General features: G+C 41.0%; 1 protein-coding gene across 1 annotated transcript in view; it reads left to right on the plus strand.

Annotated features, from left to right (window-relative positions):
* Positions 1–24,598, plus strand: part of IGSF11 (immunoglobulin superfamily member 11) — a 172,764-nt gene that overhangs the window by 65,162 nt on the left and 83,004 nt on the right. The gene's annotated exons all lie outside the window — the stretch shown is intronic.

A 24,598-nucleotide genomic window follows, 5' to 3' on the forward strand; every position in this document is an offset into this window, starting at 1 on the left:
TGTTTATATTTTGTTTCATTGTATATGTTAATGATGGCTATTTATACTTTGTAAATCACTTAGCAGTGTATATTAGCATTAAACTGCATATAAATTAATAAATAATATTTATTAATAATATAATAATTCACCCCGTATATTAAAACTGCCTCCACATTTATTGCATAGACACATTTTTCAGATAAGGATCCTAACGAATTTACTAGCATAGGAGACTTAATCAACTCCATTCCTTTATCAAATAAAAACAAACTGTCTGCTAGATGTGCGAGTGAGAGAATTGGCATTCCTGTAAAAAGAAATTTTAAAAAATGGATCAGCTTAGGTTAACAAATCATGGCTTTTTGTCAAACAAATCTAATCCTGAAATTAGTGTAGTGTGGGCAATTTAGTTACATTCATATCCTGGCAGCATTTAATTCCAAATGATTGACATGTTGGAAAAGATTCAGTGAACAAAATCAATTATTAAAAGGGACAAAGGAGACCGAGTTAAGTTTTAAGACAAAAATAAATCATTGGGTTTGTATTGTTAGCTTAGTGTTGTTTAAAGAGAGAACAAAAGTGTGTGCATAGGATTTGAAGTGTGTAGTCAATAATGTCACAGGATAATTGGTGAGAATAAAAACTTTTATTCAGTTCAGGATTAAAATAAAGGAGAACTCTTATTAGGAATTTTGCTTAATATGACTGCATAAGGGCAAGTGATGCTGAAATTCCTGCATAAAAAGGAATTTTCTTAAAAAATAGGAAGTAATATGCTACCTTTTTGTAGTTCATCATACATAATTATCACCTCCGCAGTTAACTTTAAAACTGTAAGTGTATGCATGAAACAAAAATAGATGTGTTTACCATTGTAGCAAGCTATGGCTCATCTGAGGGTTGTACATTATTTCCTATATGGTGCTGCCCCTATAACAGAAAAGCCCTGATATATGCAAACATCATATGCCAAGAGATTACAGACAGCTAGCTATTGATCTGCAATTTATTAATACATATATTTTAAATTGTTTGCTAAAGATTTGGACATGGGGTTGTCTTATGTTTCAGACCATTTGTGGCTCTTCTGTATTTTCAGTGAGTTTGTCAGTTCTGCACACTGGGTGATTTTTGTTATAACTAGTGAAATATACTCGGAGTCAAGTGTGGATTTCATGCTCTTTATTCAGCTCATTGTAGCGAGGAATGCAGTTTCCCCAAAACGTCTGCTTTATATACACTATTTATACAATGGGCCCCACGTGATTGGCAAATTCCGGGATACTCCTGTATGCCAATCGGGTTGCGGATTCACTTCCACCTGGAGCTGGATTGGGTGACTCCTGCGGACCAATCAGACTGCTGCATTCTGGATCCTATTCTTCTAGGACTAATCAGACTGCTGCATTCTGAATCCTATTGTTCTAGGACCAATCAGACCGCTGCATTTTGGATCCTATTCACTCCCCTCTAAGTTCCAGTCCTGCCTGGGAGGTTGCATTTATAGTCCTCAAGGTACGCCGGCCACCTACGTATGCGTTGCGGCCTGGGGTGTTCCCTGGTCAGTGCCTGTGCCCTGTGAAGGAAACCCCTTTCTGCAAAAACATGTTAACCATGTTGGAAATATTGCTGACATTGTTACAAGGTATAAAAAAGCAACAACAGCTGTAGCATCCATTTAGTTTTTTCTATTCTCCATTTCCTCTAAGCTGGCAGACACGTTGCCATAAGAGCAAGAGTCTCTGCTAAACCAAATGGTACCTTTGCATTCCTGTGTTAATCCTAGGAGAGGTAAACAGCAAGAATTTGGGTGCCAGGATGTTTAAATCTCACTTCCCTGCTACTTCCCTGCTACCCTCCTGCTATCTCCTGCTATCTTTATGACTTTCCTGTTCCTGGCCATCTATCCTATCCTTTGATGTGTAGGAATGTGTTGGAAGTTTTCTGGGTCTCTCATGTAAGTCTTTGTTACCTGATGCCTAACACGTGATGGAGGTGTGTTGGGGGAATCTGATTGGCTGAATTGAATTCTGTAACGTTTTCCCCATGTTTAATAAAAGGGCCTGGGTCAAGTGGAGGAAAACGACACTTCTTTTCTCTCTCTCGCCCAGAGCCTTTGCTGGTCAAAGAGCTCAGTCTCTCTGTCTTTTCTTTCTAAACACCTTTCTCACTTGCACACATGAATTTCCCTACAAACAGCAAATGCTTTTAAAACACAGTGCTTTATAGCAATAAAAATCTGAAATATTTTTATTTATTTAAGAAAACATATATACTGCTTCATTGTTAAAAAGAATGCCAAGCCTCTTAGTGGTTTACAAAAATATAAAAGAGCTCATTTAAATTATTGATAACAAATAGATGTTTAAAAAAATATTCAAAAGCTGAGCAGTAGCTAAAAAGAAATAAAGCACATGTATTAAGCAGGCACTGAAAAGGATAAATTGCTGCATCTAAATTCCTAGTTGAGGTGCCCCTGAGGCTCCATGCCCAGTGTAACCCAACCGGTTACACTCCCCTAAATCCACCTCCCACACCAAAAGGTGAAAAGGCATCCATGCTGTACAGATCTAAAGGGGTTCATTGTAGGATGTGCTTTGATTCTCTGTGGTTTGGATGCACTGATTCATTTCAGCTGCATCACCCAAAATCTCTTTCTGCCCTTGTTGTTGTTTAGTCATTTTGTCGTGTCCGACTCTTCGTGACCCCATGGACCAGAGCACGCCAGGCACTCCTGTCTTCCACTGCCTCCCGCAGTTTGGTCAGACTCATGTTGGTAGCTTCGAGAACACTGTCCAACCATCTCGTCCTCTGTCGGCCCCTTCTCCTTGTGCTGTCCATCTTTCCCAACATCAGGGTCTTTTCCAGGGAGTCTTCTCTTCAGACAGGTTGTCTTGATCAGCAGAATGGATTGTGAAAGCAGTACGTTTGTGTTGGAAGAAATTTAGAGAAGATTAAATAATGTTTAGGTAATGGATAACTTTCTGACCCTGGAATAGCTCTGTTAATTTAATCTGATTTTACATTATCGTACTGTAGCAGCTTTATTACAGTCTGGCTGCAGATTTGCGACCTTGAGTGTTGGTTGGTAGGATCATACAAGCTCTTTGAAGTTTCATGCAGGGAGTGGATAGAAAAATCCAGGAACTGTTCCTGGTATTTTTGGAAGTCTACACTGTCGTAAATTGATCTTCTTCCAGAGATGGTTTTGAACTGCAGCTGGTGTCCACTTCAGTGTGGGACATACACCCATACCCGTTGCCACTTGTGGTTTTTAGAGACCACACATCTTGGCTCCAATGCAATGCTTCTAACAGCTGAGAGAGATTATCCTTTACTCAAGCATTTAACCTGTGTAATTTTGGAATAGATGATAGATAGACAGATAGTTTCACAAATGATAATGACTTAAGCAATGGGAAACTTGAAGACAAAATACCAAAATTTAATTCAGTTTGATTGATGGGACACATCTGAGATAAAAAATGCCTCACAGTTCCCTTTCTTATTTAAATTAGAGACTATGTGGCACTTAGCGAGCACCCAGGTGTTGGCAAGAATCTGGGCAGACTGTTTCAGGGGACCTTTATATAATGGGAATAAAGTCCCCCCCCCTTTTGTTTTACTCTGGGTGTTTATCCAGAGACATTTTTAGGCCACTATATGTGGTATGTTGACAACAGTGAAAGTTTAAGGTTTCCGGATGTTTGTTACAGGGTTATTGCTGCTATTTTCTTCACAGTGTCTGCCAAGATGGGTTTTGCTGTCCTGCCAGACCTTGAATGGGCAGCCTCTTTTCTGTTTTAGCCTTCTGCTGTCAAATGACAGTTTATGTATCCCCCACCAAAAACTTTCTCTTAGCTCAGTGAGACCCTGCAAGCTGAGTGTCTTGTGATGACATCCAAATTATTCACATAAACATGAGAATGACTAAGTAGGTGGGATGATTTAGATGCTGGCATATAAATCACCGTTTGAGAACTTTATAAGGAATTTGGGATAACTGATATTTTGCAAGAGGGTTTCCTCTTGCACTTTAAACCCAATGCCTTCTCTCCCTCAATTCACTGTAGTTGGAAAGCTTGCAGACATTTCTGACTAGTAGAAAACACTTTTTGCTGCAAGAGAGTTACTGTTGTAAAATCTTTTCTCATTGATACTTGGAATTTAATGCACTTCTTATGTTGAAATAAGCCCTTGGGAGTTGGAACAGTATGTGTAACTTATATATTTCATTGTTGCCCCTGCCCCTGCCCTCTATATATGTTTTCCTTTGATTTTGCCCACATGGGCACATTCTTTCTCTCTGTTCTGATGGAGTGATGGATTCCACTTTTATCCTTTGGATGTCTGAACGCCTTGGTGTAAAGTGTCATAATGGTATAACTGTGACATGGTGGCTACATTTTGCGCATTCTCTTACCTGGGGCAGCAATTGCTGTTTCCGTTAGAGTAACATGAAGTGACTCTGCTTTCATGCCCCTGCAGTAATTTTACCTTATTGTAAATCGGAGATGCAGCTAACAGATTCACATTGCCATTTTTTTTTGCCCCAAATGCATTTATGGAGTTTATTTTTGACAGGGAATGGGATGTAAATAAACTCCAAATAAATGTTTCCCCAAAAAGACACTAAATGATTCAAACCATATGGTGATTCTAGTGTGCTAGGATATTTCTGGGTCCATTAAGACAACTTGGCCAAACTACACAAAATTAGCTGCTGCATCCTATATATTCAATCCATATAGGACAAATCTATTGTGGGTCTCCTAGGTCTTTTATTAGGATTCCCATTATATTGACCTACTTCATTGCTCCAAGTCTGTTAATGTCTCAGTCCCGAAAACTGTCTTTGTTACTCTATAAAGCATACAGCACATTTGGTATACTATGTAAGAAAATAACACAACAGTGGTGTAGAACATTAAATAAATTAAACATAGTTAATAATAGAAATTATATTTCAGTGTGCTAGAATTGTTAATCCTAAATTGAAACCTTCCCCCCTTTTTATTATTGATTTATTGGTTCCTCTTTCCCAACATGAATTCAAGGCAGCTCACATAAAAACAAAGTAGTAGAATAAGTAGAAATACAACATAAAATCAAAGTCCAATAACATCAAATAAAATATCAACCATGGAGGTGAAAAACATCAACCTGTGGCCTTATGCATGTGATTGGCTCTTACATCTTGCCTTTTGCTTATAAAATTATCAACCCTGTACTTAACATTTTATCTAGTTTGACCAAAAGATTAGATATTTATTATTAGAGGGAAAAATTCTAGAGATACAATATATTTGCTGTTTTCATGTAATAGAAAGCCTCTTATTTGTTGTTATTAATAAAATATAAAGATGTGTACTTAATAGTCTAGAAGTACATAATTTATAATTATAGTGACTGATAAAATACGTTGGATTTCCGCTGAAGAATTGTGTTGTGTTTGAACTTTACAGAGGACAAGTGGAAGCTGCAATAAAATGTTGCCGTGCTTCTCTTTATCCTCTATTTCCTCACCCCACCCTGCCAGTCTGAATGCTTTCCATGCTCACTGAGCTCAATGGGGGTCACCCGTTTAGGTTGTTTTTTAAAAAAATAATATCTCTTAATGTATTTTAAACTTTCTCATGCTTGCTTGATTACTTCCCTTTTGTATAAATGGTACTGTTTTGACTACATAAGGGCCCACATTCTGAAAAGAAGTTCATTATTATTACGGTATATGCAAGTCTAGGGCAGCTTGCACTCTTGTCAGCCTGGATTCCTGGTTGCCAGTAAAAAGCCTTTCTCCGCTAGTCTGCAGTTTCAGTTATTGTGCATTTGGCAGAAATTAGGATAGTGCACTTGGCAGAAATTAGGGTGACCACCTACCCTCTTTATTATTGCCTGTCTTGGGTTGTTGAATCTTGTAGGGTGGGATTGGCTGAGTGAGTCCAGGGAGCAGAGAATACCTCACTGAAAGAAGGGGTCATACAGGTAAGGTCCTGAAAAGGCCCTCCCTTGACTGAGTTTTCTATCGTTACTGGCCCATTGTGAATATCCTTTTTCCTGGGCTAGATGGTGGAGAGGGTGTTGGCTGACCAGCTGCAGACATTCCTGGATGAAGCAAATTATCTAGACCTATTTTTGTCTTGCTTCATGCCTAGGGATGGTACTGAAACAACCTTGGCCGTCCTGATTTGTGACCTTTAATGGGAGCGCTACCTTATTGATTCTCCTTGACCTCTCAGAGATGTTCAATACCATTGACTATGGTATCCTCTTGGAGCAGGCCTGTGGAATGGGAGAGACTGTATTGCAATGGTTCCACTCCTATGCAAAGGGTGTCTTCCAGAGAGTTGTAGTGAGAGACATTGGCTTAGCCCCATAGCAGCTGTGCTGTGGGGTCCTATGAGCCTCTTTCATATCTCCCACAATATTTAATATCCATGTGAAATCGCTGAGTGCCGTCATCTGGGGTTTTGGACTGTGGTATCACAATGCAGATAACCTCAAGCTATAACTTTGCATTCTGTCTAAATCAGGAGATGCTGTGTAAGTGTGGATCAGTGGATGAAGGCAGTGATGGCCTGGTTGAGGGCCAGTAAACTGAGCCTGAATTCTGTTAAAGATGGAGACACACTGAAAATGAATGCTACAACACTATCACTACTATGTATAGGCCCCTTTGCATGGCTGTTTAAAGACCAATGTTTTGTCCTCTTCCTTGGTTTGGCTATGAACCTTCATAGAACCTCAAGCTAAATAATCCAGGAGTAGGGAAAGGGTTAACTTTGCCCTTCCTGGAGATTCCTGTGTACTCATATGACATGTCATGCAAGACCCTCTGAAAAGCAGTGGAAGCTGCTTGCTTGGGAATAAAGTCCTAATGGTTTCAGTGATATTTTCTTCTAAGCAAATAGGTGTAAGATCAGTCTATAGTTGCAGTTAACTGGGACAAAAGCTACTCAAGTTTTGCCTTCATCTGCAACTTGTGTGTTTATTATGTGACTTGCAATTGGTTCCCCTCCTCTTTCACTTGTGCTCCCAATTTCTCCCCCTCTCCCTCCACCCTCCCCCATTCCAAATAATTTTGGAATGTTAGGAATACGGAATGTAATTTGTAGTTTTGTCTGTTGATACAGACCGGCTATAACCAAACCCACAGGAGACTGAAAGAAAGGGGAAAAGCAACTGTTGCAAATATTGGTTTAGCTATTCCCAGCCTTTTGTCATTTTTTATTTATTTGATTGTCAGCAGTGCTACTAGTGTGCTTCAAACATGGCAAGAAGAAAGTGACAGCATTGAAACTGAAACTCTTGGAAATGTACCAGAGAGTGAAGACTCATCGCAAGATACCCTGAGGCCAGATCAGAGGCTGTGAGGCAGTGATGCTTCTTTTCTTTTTCTTTCTTTTTCTTTTTTGGAAAGGAAGGAATGCCGCAGAACTTAAGACTATTGCTGAGCATGTAAAATAGTCTTGCATAGATGGAAAATGGTCTTGCTAGTCAAGGGAAACACCATGCTATGTGAGAGTTTTCTCTCAGAGAAATTAGATTTTTATTTATTTATTACGTCTTTTTATTGCAACTACAGTGGTACCTCAGGTTACATACGCTTCAGGTTACATACGCTTCAGGTCACAGTCTCCGCTAACCCAGAAATAACGCTTCAGGTTAAGAACTTTGCTTCAGGATAAGAACAGAAATTGTGCTCTGGCGGCGCAGCAGCAGCAGAAGGCCCCATTAGCCAAAGTGGTGCTTCAGGTTAAGAACAGTTTCAGGTTAAAAACGGACCTCCAGAATGAATTAAGTTCTTAACCCGAGGTACCACTGTATAAGAAAAAAGAATTAATATTAACTCACATTAACATTAAGAATAATCCACACACACATCTCAATATAAGCACTTCATATGGCCAAACAGTTATCTAAGCATAATAAGTGTAGACCATAGAATTGTAGATCATAGAATTGTAGAGTTGGAAGGGACCCCAAGAGTCATCTAGTTCAACCCTCTTGAAATGCAGGAATCTCAACACATGGTTCCCCATACAATTTGAAACCACACTGAACCCTGCTTACCTTTGCAAATGTGTTAGCAGTTCTGTTGCTGTACCACTAGAAGGATATAAGCTACACTGTTGAAAGGACACTTAGATCTTCATACCATTGAGTAATAGATGGTGGGTGTTCATCCTTCCAACCTTGTAGCATAAGTCTCTTTGCAACCATAAGGGCATAATGAGATAATGGTTCAATCTGTGCCAGCATGCATCTGGACATGCTTTCATCTCACTTTTTAATGGTTTATACCTTATACCTTTCCCTGTAAGTTGTGTGGACTTAGCATCTTACCGTCTAATGTGTGGCAGCATACATCTGTGCTGCTTCAAACAATTCTAACAGTGGACTTTGTTGGGGTAAGCTCACATACATTTTTCACTGAGAGTGTCAATCGCCAAGCTCATACCTGATTCAGATGAAAATGAAAAAAATATGTGAGCTTTTAAAGAAACCATAAAGCCAAATCCTGAGTAGATTCTATCCTAGATGTTTGCTCGGCTCTTGCAATTACAATTTGATCTTATCCATATTTGCTTAGAAGCAAGTTCTGCTGAAATCAATTCTTCTTGCTCCCAATTAACAACCATGGAATTTTAGCCTTCACTGCATTTCAGAGGGACAAGAAGGACAGTAGTAGAGAATTTGTACCAAGGTACTCTAAAGGTGTGTCACAGTGCAGCATTGTGTGTCCTTAACTAACAGGGGTCCTATACTGCTTCCTAGATTAATGCTGTAGTCCAATTTTATTGGTAAATTCCTTTTTTGTTGTTCTTTAAAAGTTCAAGAATTGCACAGTGGATTTTGCTGACTTGATACTTGCATTTTTATATTGTGAGCCACCCTGAAATCTACAGATAAATGGCACCATACAAAATTAATGATTAATAAATAACAATCATAATACTTTAAAATTTGTCAGTTTGTTTTGCATATATAGCAATTCAGAATAATTGTTGTCTCACTTTGGTTCATGTTTCTGTTCGCAGTATTTTCTTCCATAAAAGCTATTTAAACAAACAAGTCCAGTCTTTGAAATGCTCCAATCAAATGTGTATGCATAAATATGCCACAATTTACTCAATGAGACATGCCTATCACTGAATGTAAACAGCACCCGGATGTTTGCTATAGCACCTCATATAAATACACTGTATCGAAGTCTTGCACCATAAATTGGGCACCACCTAGGTTTAAACTAAGAAGAGGTGTATTCCCTGTTTTTGGTTCCATTGCTAACTGATCATAGAATCTTAGAGTTGGAAGGGACCCAATGGTTATCTAGTCCAACCCCCATGCAATACTGGAATCTCAGCTAAAACTTCCATGACAGATGGCCATCCAACCTCTGCTTATAAACCTCCAGGGAAGGAGAGTCCACAACCTCCCGAGGGAGACTGTTCCATTGTTGAACAGCTCTTACTATCAGAAAGTTTTCCCCTATGTTTAGTCGGAATCTCCTATCTTGTAACTTGAAGCCATTGGTTCAAGTGCTACCTTCCAGAGCAGGAGAAAACAAGCTTGCATCAACCCTTTAGATATCTGAAGATGGCTATGATATCTCCTCTCAGTCTCCTCTTTTCCAGGCTAAACACACCTAGCTCCATCAACCATTCCTCATAAGGCTTGGCTTATAGACCTTTGATTATCCCAGTTGCCCTCCTTTGCATACATTCCAGCTTGTTAACATCCTTCTTAAATTGTGGCACTCAGAACAGTATTCCAGGTGTGGTCTGACCAAGGAAGAAGAGAGTGGATACTATTACTTCCCTTGGTTGTGACACTATACTTCTGTTGATGCAACCTAGAATAGCATTCACTTTTTTTGCTGCTGCATCACACTGTTGACTCATGTTAAGATTGTGGTCCACCAAGACCCCTAGATCCTTTTCACATGTACTGCTAGTAAGCCAGGTGTCCCCCATCCTATATTTATGCATCTGGTTTTTCCTGCATAAGTGCAGAATCTTACCAGTCAAGCCACCTCCTCTGTTTCTTCTGCCACCTCCATTGGTGCTTGCCTTTCCAAACCCAATCCTGATAATGCTACTGTGCTCTTGATATGTTTATTCATGCATCTCCATAGACTGTAGGTTTAATTGTTTTACAAAGCTGTTGAGGGGGGAAATCAAGAAAAAATTAAGAAAAGCAAAGTACAGTGCTTTTAATATATTTTCCGTGCATAAAATATGTGGCTAATGCCTGGAGAGTGGAAAATATTATGCCTCAGGGTGGCACTTTAATTTAAAAAGTGTTTGCAAAGATGAGAGGATTGGTACCCAAGAGCCCTTTCTGCATTCCACATTGCCACGTACTTGATTCACGGTGGATGATAATCCCACAGTTTCAAAAATTAAAAGCATACTTTAAGATAAGCATAAATGGAAACATTTTAAAGTCCCTTCCCTCCTCCCTTTGCTTGCTTGCTTTCCAGTTTGTGAATAATCAGGGTAAACTTGAGTTCCATTTTCATTCCCTCTCTTACCCCCCGAACACATGGTAGAAGTGTCATTTTTTAAATGAATGTTAGGATTCTTATGCAGTGTTTCTCAAACTTGAATCACCAGCCATTGTTCGACTACAATCCCCATAATCTCTGACCACTGGTCCTGCTAGCTAGGGATGATGGGAGTTGTGGTATAACAACAACTGGAGACCCAAGTTTGAGAAACACTGTTCGTATAGTTCAGTTTTTGTCTCCAGACACTAGGTTTTGACACTAGCCTTTCCCCCTCAATGGAAATAAAAATGGGGAGCCAAGTTGGAACTGTTATACAGTGGTACCTCAGGTTACAGACGCTTCAGGTTACAGACTCCGCTAACCCAGAAATAACGCTTCAGGTTAAGAACTTTGCTTCAGGATAAGAACAGAAATCATGCTCTGGCAGCACAACGGAAGCGGGAGGTCCCATTAGCTAAAGTGGTGCTTTAAGTTAAGAACAGTTTCAGGTTAAGAACGGACCTCCAGAATGAATTAAGTTCTTAACCCGAGGTAACACTGTATTTGTATTAAATATTTACCTGTGTAAGTCTTAGGGTAAATTTAAAACATTATCTGCAGTACCATTCAGCAGATGTGGCCTATATGTGGCTATCCTGTGTCACAAGTGGAATGGGCAGGATGAGTTTGTGGCCTCCCTGAATAAGACTCACAAAGAGGCTTTTAGGCCTGGCTGAAGCTCAAGGTTAGGCCTCAGTTCTTCCTTCATGTCCAGTACTGCACTCTCCAAAGTCAGGATCAAACTAGATGTGATGTGATAATGTAGATGCTGTGCTCCAGTGGATGCTCTCAGGGACTAGGATTCCAGTCCAGGGAGGTATAAGCTTCCAACACAGAACAAGTCACCAATGAGAGTTGGGATGATGGTGCATCGGTGTCCAAAACAAATCAAGGCAGAGCACAGAGGATTGGTCCAAGTCCTTAACACAATCGAGAGGCAAGTTCAGGCAGCCGTCAAAAGTCAGTACCAAAGGGAATACCAGCAAAATACAGTACAGCAAGGAAGGTTCATTGGTTTACAAGAGGCCAAACCATGGCAACCACATTGTTTGTACTGCACATGTACTGCAGCATGCACTGGAGTGCATTGTCTCCAAGTCTGGCAGACTTAAGACACACTTTCTACCATTGATATATGGTAGCTTTCCTTGTTACTTTCCTTGTTACTTCTGGAATCAGAAAATTCTCTCTCTCTCTCTCTCTCTCTCTCTCTCTCTCTCTCTCTCTTCCCTACATGGGGACATAGGAAGCAGTCTTATACTGAATCAAACCATTGTACTTCTTGCTCAGTATTGTTTATATTGACTTGCTTTGGCTTTCTAGAGTTTCTGATCCTAGTCTTTCCCAGCTCTGCCTGGAGATTCAGCCTGGTGTCTTCAGCATGCAAAGAAAATGCTCTGCCAGTGACCTAGGGTCATCCTCTCTAAACTGCACAAGCCACCTTTGAAAATGCTAAAGGATGCATTCCCCCCCTATCCCAAGTTATAACTTATTTTAATTAAGTATGAACTGTGGTGTACCCTTAAATATTCTGAATTCCACACTGAACTTTCATGAGGGGCTGTGTTAGAATCAGAAACAGTAAATAAGTTAACCAGTAACAAATAGCCTCTTGAATCCCAGAAGTGATAAATTCCTTCCCTAAATCAATGCCCATGTTTCCCAAGTGACATGCTGCAATCTTTTACTGCAATCGTGAAACTTGGAATAAATTTCAAACGCTTCAAAGACAACCTGCTGAACTCTCTGGCCTGAAGTGATTATTAAAGGCGCAGATGTGCCAGGTCAGGTTTTGGCAGCTTTACACATGGTTGAGGTATCCATTCTGTAGATGGCTGGGGCAGAATCTAGGATAAAATACAGGGGTGCTTATTTTCTACCACTATGTGCTTTATTTCCAATACTACGCTTTAATTTATAGGGCCATCCTTTCCTCTCCAGCCTATCGTTTTGGAAGGTAATCAGAAATCAATTAACTGAACTTAAATGCACAAGAGCTATCTGAAGCGTTCAGCTTGCATTTCAGCAAACCAGTTAATTGGCCTTTCCCTCTGTTCATTTTTCCTTGGTACTAGGCTAGCAGTCAGCAGATCCATTTTCATTCTAGTTACCGAGGCACTGTTCCTTTGCTTTGTAATTTATCATAGCTTTATTGAAGTGCCCTGTATCCAAGATGTTCTTTTGAATCGAAATGTATTGCTTAGCAAACACTTGAGAAGGAGAACTAAAATAGACTTTGGATACCCAGACAGCGGAGACAAGAGGAATATTGGGCCTGAGCAGTGAAGTTAAAAGAAATTTTAAAAGGTAAATGATATTGGCGCTCAATTTACTATTTTTGCCCCTTCAACATTGCACACATGTCTTATAACAGGGAGGTCACACACAGTTACAGTTTGTACCTGTGAGAATGAAGCCCTCAAAAATTCGATTCTAGAGCACATCCAGGGAAGACTACAATATTAGGCTTTGCAAAATATGCCCACCTGTGGAAAGAAACTGACTAGCAGAGAGAGCCATTTTCCATTCTATTACTTTTGCAGTGCTGAATGGAATACAAGGCACCCAACTAAGACTTGCCTGCCAGTATCGGCAACTGAGACAGATGTGACTATTGATTCCGCCTGCATGACTTCTGAGAGGATCCAGCTTTCTGTATATTGCTGCATGGACTCATTGATCACAGTGGCATGCAGAAAGCCGATCCATATAGAGCGTGCATGATCGACAGTCACACAACTGCTTCAGCAGGTGGCACTGACATATGCAGTAGTTACAGTGCTGGAGGAGGTTGTGCCATGTATGGCTGAGCTCTTAAGCTGGCCATAGCAAGGTTATTGTGTCAAATAAATTTGATGTTTCTTACAAAGTAGTTGAGTGGGTATTGGCAAAGAAGGAAGATAAGTTGATGCCTTACGTACAAATGAAGGCATCATGTTGGTCATGAAGAAAACGATCTTATTAAAATGTATGTCAAGGGATAAAGACAACGAGAGGGCAAACAAATTGCATAGTAGATTGATTGCAATTAATGGGAAGTAATTGTACCACAGATGTGCCTAGCATCAAAAATGTAATTGCCACACTTTCAATATAATGCCTTTCTTTGGGCTTAATTCATATTGCAAAGAAAGAGTAAAGCAGGACTATTCATGAAGCTACAGCTGGAGAACAAGGTTATCTATTTCTTCCATCTACATTAATATTTTACTATACTACTTGGTGCTAATGGGAACTTTTATTGCGGTACGAATATAACCCCAATACATTACAGACTATTAAACAGCTCATAAGGTTATTTAATGATACCTTTTCCCATCCTTTTTTTTTTTTTTTGGCAAGCCACACCTTTGGTTCATCATTATTTGCAAACTGCACTGCAGCCTTAGCACTCATGCATATTTCTGTTCTATTATTTGAATATTTATTGAGTTAATATAGGTCTCCTTTGCATATATGAGAGTAGAGTGGTTGGCATCCGCTAAGAAATACAATATTGGACTGTTCAAAAAGTCTGGAACAGTTTGATAAGCTAGCGATATACGCCATAGAAGGCAAACTTTTTTATTTTATGGAAAGATGAGAAATCAATAATGAGAACAAATCTATGCATCCAGGTACCTCTGTTATCCTCACAGAGCTACAGTTCCCATAGTTCCCTGGGAAGAAGGCTTGACTGTTAAACCACTCAGGTAATTGTAGCTTTGTGAGGGGAATAGGGGATCTCCTAACAACCCTCAGCAACCTTAGCAAACTACAGTTTCCAGGATTCTTTGGGGGAGCTGTGACAGTTAAAGTGGTATAAGAGTGTTTTAAGTATAAAAATGGTCCCAGACTAGTGCCACTTAGTGACTAAGCAATATACACACAGGAACTGTTTTTGAGACAAGACCATTTCTCATGCTCCTTTCAACAACCAGATGCACAATCTTGGAGGTGACACTCACATCTTGAAAATGTACAGGAACACAGTATTTAAATGTGTGTGTGTGCAGACATAGAAACTCGTTCACAATCTTGCCCACGTACTGCTATTTATAATTTTATAACACTGGCAGAATGCCTTCCAGTAATTATTGTACCTTCTCAGCAGTCCTTTAAATAGGGCTCATTGTCCCTCTGAACTGTGTCAGATACTATGTGTTGCTTTTTTCATATTTGTGTTCTGCCTGTCTTTTGTCATGGAACCCATGTGGTTCCCAAATGGTCACTTGTCCAGAGACTGACCACCCTGAGACATGTATGGCTTTTGCAATAATAATAATAATAATAATAATATTTATTATTTGTACCCCGCCCATCTGGCTGGATTTCCCCAGCCACTCTGGGCGGCTTCCAACAGAAACCAAATACAACAATATCAAACATTAAAAACTTCCCTAAAAAGGGCTGCCTTCAGGTTTTTTCTGAATGTCAGGTAGTTGTTTATTTCCCTGACCTGTGATGGGAGGGCGTTCCACAGGGCGGGCGCCACTACCGAGAAGGCCCTCTGCCTGGTTCCCTGTAGTTTTGCTTCTCGCAGTGAGGGAACAGACAGAAGGCCCTCGGCGCTGGATCTCAGTGTCCGGGCTGAATGATGGGGGTGGAGACGCTCCTTCAGGTATACAGGACCGAGGCCGTTTAGGGCTTTAAAGGTCAGCACCAACACTTTGAATTGTGCTCGGAAACGTACTGGGAGCCAATGCAGATCTCTCAGGACTGGTGTTATGTGGTCTCGGCGGCCACTCCCAGTCACCAGTCTAGCTGCCGCATTTTGGATTAATTGCAGTTTCCGGATCACCTTCAAAGGCAGCCCCACATAGAGCGCATTGCAGTAGTCCAAGCGGGAGATAACCAGAGCATGCACCACTTTGGTGAGACAGTCCGCGGGCAGGTAGGGTCTCAGCCTGCGTACCAGGTGGAGCTGGTAGACAGCTGCCCTGGATACAGAATTAACCTGCGCTTCCATGGACAGCTGTGAGTCCAAAATGACTCCCAAGCTGCGCACCTGGTCCTTCAGGGGCACAGTTACCCCATTCAGGACCAGGGAATCCTCCACACCTGCCCTCCTCCTGTCCCCCAAGAACAGTACTTCTGTCTTGTCAGGATTCAACCTCAATCTGTTAGCCGCCATCCATCCTCCAACCGCCTCCAGGCACTCACACAGGACCTTCACAGCCTTCACTGGTTCTGATTTGAAAGAGAGGTAGAGCTGGGTATCATCCGCATACTGATGAACACCCAGCCCAAACCCCCTGATGATCTCTCCCAGCGGCTTCATATAGATATTAAAAAGCATGGGGGAGAGGACAGAACCCTGAGGCACCCCACAAGTGAGAGCCCAGGGGTCTGAACACTCATCCCCCACCACCACTTTCTGAACACGGCCCAGGAGGAAGGAGCGGAACCACTGTATAACAGTGCCTCCAGCTCCCAACCCCTCTAGCCGGTCTAGAAGGATGTTATGGTCGATGGTGTCAAAGGCCGCTGAGAGATCCAGCAGAACTAGGAAACAGCTCTCACCTGTATAGGTGTCGTGTGTTCCAATGATGTTCATTGGAGAAATGAGGCTATATTACTTTCTGTATTACTATATTACTTTAATTATTTATTTACATTAAAAATTCATTTCATATATGAGGAACTGGGGATCACTGACTCTAGGGAATGAAATCCTAATGGACTGCATCTTCCTAGTCCAACATTCTCCACTCTCCACTTTATTATTTCTCCAGCTCTTTACACAGATCTTTCACCTGACATGATTTTATCTAAAACTTTAGTGTACATATGAATAAGCATTTGATTATACAGTGGTACCTCAGGTTACATACGCTTCAGGTTACAGACTCCGCTAACCCAGAAATAACGCTTCAGGTTAAGAACTTTGCTTCAGGATAAGAACAGAAATTGTGATCTGGCGGTGCTGCGGCAGCAGTAGGCCCCATTAGCTAAAGTGGTGCTTCAGGTTAAGAACAGTCCTCCAGAACGAATTAAGTTCTTAACCCGAGGTACCACTGTACTGCTGCCACCTCTGAAGTCCTCGGAAACTTAAGCTAGGTGCTTTATCTGAACATTTTAGCTTGGCCTGCAGTTTGAGCTACAGAAGTACCTTGGTTGTCGAACTTAATCTGTTCTGGGAGTCCATTCGACTCCCAGAACTGTTCGAAAACCAAGGTGCAGTTTCTGATTGGCTGCAGGAGCTTCCTGCACTCAATCAAAAGCCACGTCGGACATTCAACTTCCCAAAAACGTTTGCAAACAGGAACACTTATTTCCGGGTTTGCAGCATTCGGGAGCCAATTTGTTCGGGAGCCAAGTCATTTAACAACCAAGGTACCACTGTTTTTTTTATACAAAATACCTGCAAACAAGTGTGCTTAAAACTGCAGCATGTAAGTGCCATGGAAGGATTTAGTATTTCAGTGTTTTGATTTATGAATGTGAGTGGAAGAGCAGTGGCATCAAGCTTCTTTGTGTGTATGTCTCTGAATTTGTTATTCAGAATGAAATCTCTTTTGGAAAGTGTTGTCTCTCCATCCGCGCCCCCCCCCCCCATGTTTGAGTAAAGATGTGACATGACAGTGTTAAAGATTAGAAGATGAGAGCAGGAAGGATTTGGGTGCTGAGAGGAAGTGAGGAGGATTAATCATCTTGATAATATTGCCTTGAATGAGAAGTAAGAGCATGGTCAGGAAAAATTAAAGCCTAGTGGTTGGATAACTTCTTGAGATGCCCATTAGAAGGGATTGGATTCCTAATCTGAACTCTGTGCACTCCATTAAGCAGGATTGGAATACACAGCATGGTGCTGTCACATGCAGCTTTGGCGCCTTTGATTAAATTGATTGCTTTGCAGGATGGAAGAGGAAGTTAGTTCGGGTGAACTCTTTCCCTAAACTCCTGAGTCGTTTAAAGCAGCCACTGTGCTGCACTTAATGGCTGCGCTCCAAGGGACTTGCTCCTACGTCATGCATGGCTCCTCTGAGAGAGCATCCTGCATGGGAGCAAAGCAATTTGCTTTGAGCTGCTGGCATGGTGTGCTGGTGAAGCTGCTTCCCACAGAGGTCACTCTAGTAGAGCAACATGGCAGAAACGATGCTGAGTGTGCACAGAGGACACAGGGCCCAGGAGGAAGATGTTAATGGTTTTTAGTCGACAAGTCTTCCTTAATGCCTAGTGCAGATCCATAGGCAGAGTTGCCTGAGGAAAGATGAAAAATTAATGGGGGAGATTTTCACCCAAGCTGCCTCGCATGCCATTTTTAATTATGTTGGTAACATGATGGCCTTTTTCTGCCTGAGAAGAGGTGCCAGAGAGAATGCAAGGTGCAGGACTGGGGCAGGGAGAGAATGAAATAGCCTAGCAATGAGGAGGCTTTAAACTTAATGCTTCAAATGTTGTAAAGTCTTGGTCCAAATTTAGCTTCTGTAATGAGCCAAACCAAAGCAGGCTGCAGTCTAATATATGTTACGGAGTCGATACAACAGTATGTGAAGTCGGTTATCTGTGCTTGAGAGGTACATTGATATGGTGGCCTCAGTCCTTCCTGGAAGATCGGTCCTAGAGAGTGGCATGGGGTGTGTGTGATATTTTCTCCACACTATGGCCTTTAATCTTTGGTCTGCTTCAGTTTGTTTAACATGTATATGGAAACACTGGGAAGGATGGTGGTTCAATATGCATGTTAAATAGTATATGCATATGAAAGTGCCAATGGTGGGCCAGGTTGGGCACTGGCTAAGGGCCGTAGGGGCTCAAATGTTTCTTATTAGCTTAACTTAACTGGCCACCGCTTGCCATCCTCTGCAGTGGACCTGTGAATTGGTGTTTTAGTGGTGACCAAGCTCAGTTTCAGTCTTCTAATAATGAGCTCAGCTGCTGAATGCCAATAGACCCACTGAGAAAGCAAGAGGGGAGATATCAGCATGCTTGGGGAGGGGGAACCCCTGAGATTTGAAGAACTGCAACAAATTTTGAAAGAACAAAGAAACTCAATGAGGACTGAGCATGCCCAGTAGTCACAGAACACTGATTCTGTTAAAAAAAAAATTAAATTCATTTTTCATTTTTAAAAAACACTAGACATAAACAAAAAAGAGAGAGAACATAACCATACTGTACATTCCTTCATAATATACTAAACTCTATTACACAGACTGGATGATTATACATTAATTTCTTAATCACAATTTTTTTACAATATTTTATACAGTATATTGTACGAATATTGACTTTCCTCAACCTACTCTCCAACGCTTCAAAATGGAAAATAATAATAATAATAATAATAATAATAATAATAATAATAATACTAAAACAAAAAACTTTTAACACTGAAGCCAATTATTATATATCCACCTATGTGATACCTTAATCTTGAAAATAAACTCTTCACATGTCATTAATAATTATGTTACAGGAGCTATTGCAGAGCATATAGCCTGTTCATATCACACCTCGTTTTTAAGTAACCTAGAAAGCTATCCCACTCTTTTACGACTTTGCTTCTGGGATTATCTTTAATTTTTTCCGATAATACTGCCAGTTTGATATATTCAACAGTTTTACTGAACCATTCTTTTTTTGCTAAGAGGCTTTTCACTTTTCCAATATGATGCTACTAAGATTCTTGCAGCAGCCAAGGAGTACAGAATTTTTTTTTCTAAATTTATTCGGTATATCAAGGGTGGTGATCCCAAGGAGGTAGGCTTCAGGAGATTTCATAAATTTTGTTTTTAAAATAATTTCTAGTTCTAGGTGGATCTCGTTCCAAAATAAATTTATTATTTTACATTCCCACCAGATGTGATAGTAATCTCCCACCTCCTCGCATCTCCAACAGATATTTGATGAGGTCTTATACATCTTAGATATCCTGTGCGGAGTGAGATGCCATCTGTAAAACATTTTCAATAGATTTTCTCTAATTGCACAGCTAGATGTAAAGTTCCAACTTTCTTTCCAAAGTATCTCCCATCTCAAAGATAATATGTTGTGACCTACGTCCTGTGCCCAACGGATCATCACCGGCTTTACCTCCTCTTCCATAACTAGCCAATCCAGCAAAAGGTGGTAAGCTTTCAAGAGAGTTTTGGTATTGGAGTTTATAACTTCTGACTCAAATCTAGAATGATCTTTTTCAAATCCTTTCACACTGATTCACTAATAGATTCCATTTCAACCTATTCTTTCATGACTTGATTCTGTTTGGGAATGCAATGAATAATAACCTCATTCAGAAGTCTTATTAGAGCCATTTTGGCATTCCTCCCCATTCTTTGAAATATATGTAGTTCTTAGCTCATGTTTTTCACATGCCATGGTGCCTATTTAAACATGCCAACTTGGTTATTATTTTATGAGAGAACAATATCCCCTTTCACTTTGATTCCAGTAACTGGATGTCAGAGGCAAATGATCAAGAACATTTTGCAGGCTAGCCCCCCCCCCCAAGTCTTTAGCTTAGATCTGGGATATAAGCAACTCAATGACAACAACATAACTAGGGGTTGTGGCTGTTGTTCTTGTTTTTAAAAAGCTACTGGATCAAACCATCTTCTGTATACAGTCATCTACAGTCTAGACAGTAATGCCACCCCCCTCACCCTCTCCAGGGTGCATGATGTGCAGAGTTTCCTTCCAATTAAAAATCTAATTACAATTGGACCAAATGTTTTCTCACTTGTAATTCAAAAATGAATTTTCTTATATTGATCCACTGAATGGCTATTAATAAGAAAAAAATGACACACCCACACCCCTGTTATTTGTTCAGCCCCATTTTCTCCTTCACTTCCTGATTCCAGTTGGTTATTGGTCACTTACGCAATGATGTGATGCCAATGTCATAATGTCAATTCCAGGTGAGCACAGTGCTTCCTGTGCTTACTCTGAATTGGTTTTGTGGCAAAGACATTTAGTAGAGGACAAAAAAATGCATCTCACATTATGAATCAGGCTGTTCCCAAGTCATTCTCACTGTTCTTCCCAGGCCATACTCTAGGTTTCTGGGAAGCCATGGGCAAGCTGCCTTGAGTGGCTTCCCTTGCAGGTGCCCTTTCTGTTGACATCTGAGGTTTTCTAGATGGCATGATGGCCACTTGAGTCAGCAGTGCTTCTGAGTGGAGCTGCAGGCCTGTAGCAGACATTGGCAGCAGCACTATCATAATTACACTGGCCTCATATCTGATGTACTTACGTGAGTGTCTGTCTGCACCAGCAGCAAGAGTTCTTCTGGTGGTTTGCACATGTCCTAAGGTTATTCCCAGGCAGTGCTAAATGTTGCCTCATGGGCTCCAAGGTACCTAGGGCAATGAGGGGGCAGTGGTGACATTCATATTAGTCTGTTTTAAGTTATATTAATATAACATATCCAATATTTGGTACTTCCTTACTTAGCATTAGAAAAGCTGATCTTTGCACTTATTTAATAATTAGCTTAGAACTTAGAATGCGGAATTATTTCTGAAACAGTACCTCTGCATTAAAGGGACCCCAGCTACTGTTCATGTGGTTGGAGGTTCAGTGAATATGTTAATAGTGAAATACAGGGTGTGGAACCTGTACTCCTCCATTTGTTTGTCAGATTACAACTCCCATCATCCTTGACCATTAGAAATTGTGGCTTGGGGCTAATGGTAGGTGGGGTCTAAGAACATCTGGAGAGCCAAAGGTCCTCATTTCTGTATACCCCCTTTATCAGAACATCAAAGGGCAGTTTACAGCATAAAAATTCAAACTGAAAACACAAAATGCATATCATAATAACAACAAGCAAGAACCAATAGCTCCCTCCCACAAATGCTTTCAAAAGGCCATAGATTATTTAATCAACCACAGAACACTGAGAATTAGGGCAAGGGGTGGGGTTTGCAATGGAGGGAAGTATCCCAGAAAGGGGTATAGCTATCTGGGGACATGAAAAGGAGCACTTCACAGAGACTTTGTCCCGCTTGGTAAAGGGTGGAGAAAAATTGTTCTGGTTTCGGACATCAGGAGCTGGAATTTCTTGATGGTTAGCACAACAAACAAATCAATTAAAGCTTTACCCTGGGATATGTTATTAAATGTTATTTCAGATGTCTTGCTTGTTTTGTAATGTTGACAACACAGACAGGAAGCATTTTGCTATTTTACCAGATTATTTCCCAGTAGCAAGTACATGAGCATAAACAGTTTGCATTTACGCAACACATGTCATTGCATTCTTATACAAAATGCCATTGGCAAGAAATCACCAAAGTAGTACCCACTGGATCAACGGGATATTTAATTTCCTCGGGGGGGGGGGAGTATCTGTATTATAACACCACTGAATTATTTACCGCAAATGAATGTAGTAGAAGTCATAGATGAAATGTTGCATTGTATATGTAGCCACCACTGAAAACAGTAGCAGTGCGCTTGGTACTTCCCTTCTGTGTGTGGCAGGGGTTGGATTTAAAAATGTTTTGTACTTCAGCACACCTCCATGCATGGTTATATCTTTGTCTTGTTTCACAGTTGTCATGCTTTGGCTCCAGTTCTGTTGGCACTCAGTCATTTGAGTTTGCCATCCGACAGAATTTTTCATTTCTATTTATTATTATTATTATTATTATTATTATTATTATTATTATTATTGCAAAATTTGCTAGGCATTATACACACATTAGAAACAACACTGGCCGTGCCCACACAGATTAGAGGTTAACTGTTTTAAGTTTACATTAACTGCATCAGTGCTGAAATGAGGCATGAAACAAGGGCCAGTGTAACAACCTGTGTAAACCCTGTGATATTGTGCTTAAAATTTACTACTTTAGACAGAGGCAAACAGCTCAATTCCTTCCGCTGCAAAAATCTGTACATGTATGCCTCCATGCCCCCAAATGTTGTTACCCATTTTTCCTGGTTGAAAAGGGTTTTGATGTTCTTACACAGACCTGCTAGATCAGTCAACCCTGATCTTCTTCATACTGCGAGTTGACATAAGAAATGCAAGAGATGCCTGCGTGTAAATGATTAGTCATAGGAATTGCAGAAACTCCTTTATAGAAGGATTGCTGAAACCCAACCAAGGTTGTGTATTCCCAAGGTCCAGTGAGAGTTGCAATTAAATGAGGGAATTGGGTATGTTTAGCAGCACCAGATTTAGGGCATTGTGGGTGTTTCCCACACACAGGGCCCTGAGCTGAGGGGGAGCACAATTGAGAAAAACCATTTTGAGGTGCCAAATGTTGGCCTTGCACAGGTTGCCTTATTATGAAAGATTACCGATGTCTGCCCCTGTGTTTAGCCTGGATAAGAAGTGACTGAGAAGAGATATGATAGCCATCTTCAGATATCTAAAGGGTTGTTACATGGACGATGAAGCAAGCTAGTTTTCTCCTGGTCTGGAGGGTAGGACCCAAACAAATGGCTTCAAGTTGCAAGAAAGGCTATTCCGAATAAGCCCCAGGAAGAACTTTCTGATGGTAAAATCTGTTTGACAGTCCACTCTGGTACATCAAAGCTTCTGGCCCCAGGTTAGTAAGTTAACACAGGTAGGTGAGTTTATATAATTCAGAAATACCATTGCAAAGAAACCAAACTCTTGCAGCTAATGGTATATGGTCCACAAATCCATAGAGGGAAGATGTTGACACAAATAACATACACGTCCAGAATCAGTTGCCAGTGAGGCCTGAGGAAGAAATCCCCCCCTTCCTGAAAATGCAGCACTCCATCGTACCGTGAGCATAAGGAAAATGCATCCAAAGAGGAACAGTATGACATTGTGTGGGACTGCAGGTATCACATTGGCATGCCATCTGCCTCCCCCACTGTGGCACAGGCTTCATGCCACAGTGCACTCTGGCTCCCATGAAGCAGTTGCAAAGTCAGTTCTCAAACACCCTGGGGGGACAGTGCCATATGGTAATGCCTGCAGACACCACTACTGCTCGCAAGACTTCCCATTCGCTTTACATTTCTGGCCGAGTGACTGACACTACCCTCTTTAGAGGCCACTGTTTTAACAGTGGCCTCATTTCCACAATTTGCATGGTCTGCTCAAGCACCACTGTTTAAAGGACTCTGGATTTTCCAGGAAAGGGAAGAAAAAGATGATGTTTCCTTGCTCTGACAAGAGCCTCTCACACTTCCGACTAGAAGTGTGTTAAGGAGACTCTAGTGGAGTTGTACTGACAAAGCTGGAAACTTGAGGCAATGATTTCCCCCACCAAAGCATTCAGCAGAAGGAAAGCACGTGAAACCAGCTTTTCTGTGTACTGTACTGACAGTTGGCTGGCCTGCTACCTCAACAGACTGCCATTCAGGAGCCTAATACACTCAAACAGAAAACAGAAGAATCCCGCTTCTGGCCATGCAGTACCGTTGGGCTACATGTCGGAACTCATAAAGAGCTTCTGGCTTTGCAAGCATTTGGACAGCAGCGCTTGCTTGGTTTCTCTGGGGCCAGGGATTTAACGTGCTCGGGAAAAAGAGAAGGAGCCAAGGTGGAGTTGAGAGTGCAAGAAAGCAAGAAGAGGTGGAATAAGCTGCAATTGGGGTTGAGGGTTCCAAAGCGAGCTCTTCAGACTTTCCCAAATTGAAGTGCCATCAGCAAGCATTGTTCATAGAGGACTGACTACAGAATTGCCTAAGTGGCTTTCCATGCCAAATAAGATAAAAAGGAAACATGATGGGAAAGGGGCCAAATACAGTAATGCACCACTGTGGGATTCACTAGACATTCAAGAAGAAAGGTTCTATCATATGCTGTTAGACAAGGTGGCAAAATAGGATGACTGTGTTCAGACGAACGCCACTTGCTGTATGGTGACTGTTAGGGTGGAGGGAAGATTGTATTCATGCCTGGCTTGTGGGCTTCCCAAAAAACAATGTTGCCTACTGCAGGAAATACGATTTCAGACTAAACTAATCCAAAAACCCTTGCTCCAAGGGGGCCACTGTTACAGCTAGCTCTTGTCACCTGTACATTTTATCTAGGGCATTCCTATGCAAATTTGTTCTTGCTGGTAGATGTTTGCAAGTCAGAAGGCTATCTCTATGTTATGACTTGTCTCTGGGCAAAACCTAAACAAACAAACAAAACAT

The sequence above is a fragment of the Lacerta agilis genome, chromosome 4 (genome assembly GCF_009819535.1).
Source record: "Lacerta agilis isolate rLacAgi1 chromosome 4, rLacAgi1.pri, whole genome shotgun sequence".
Classification (NCBI taxonomy): Eukaryota; Metazoa; Chordata; class Lepidosauria; order Squamata; family Lacertidae; genus Lacerta; species Lacerta agilis.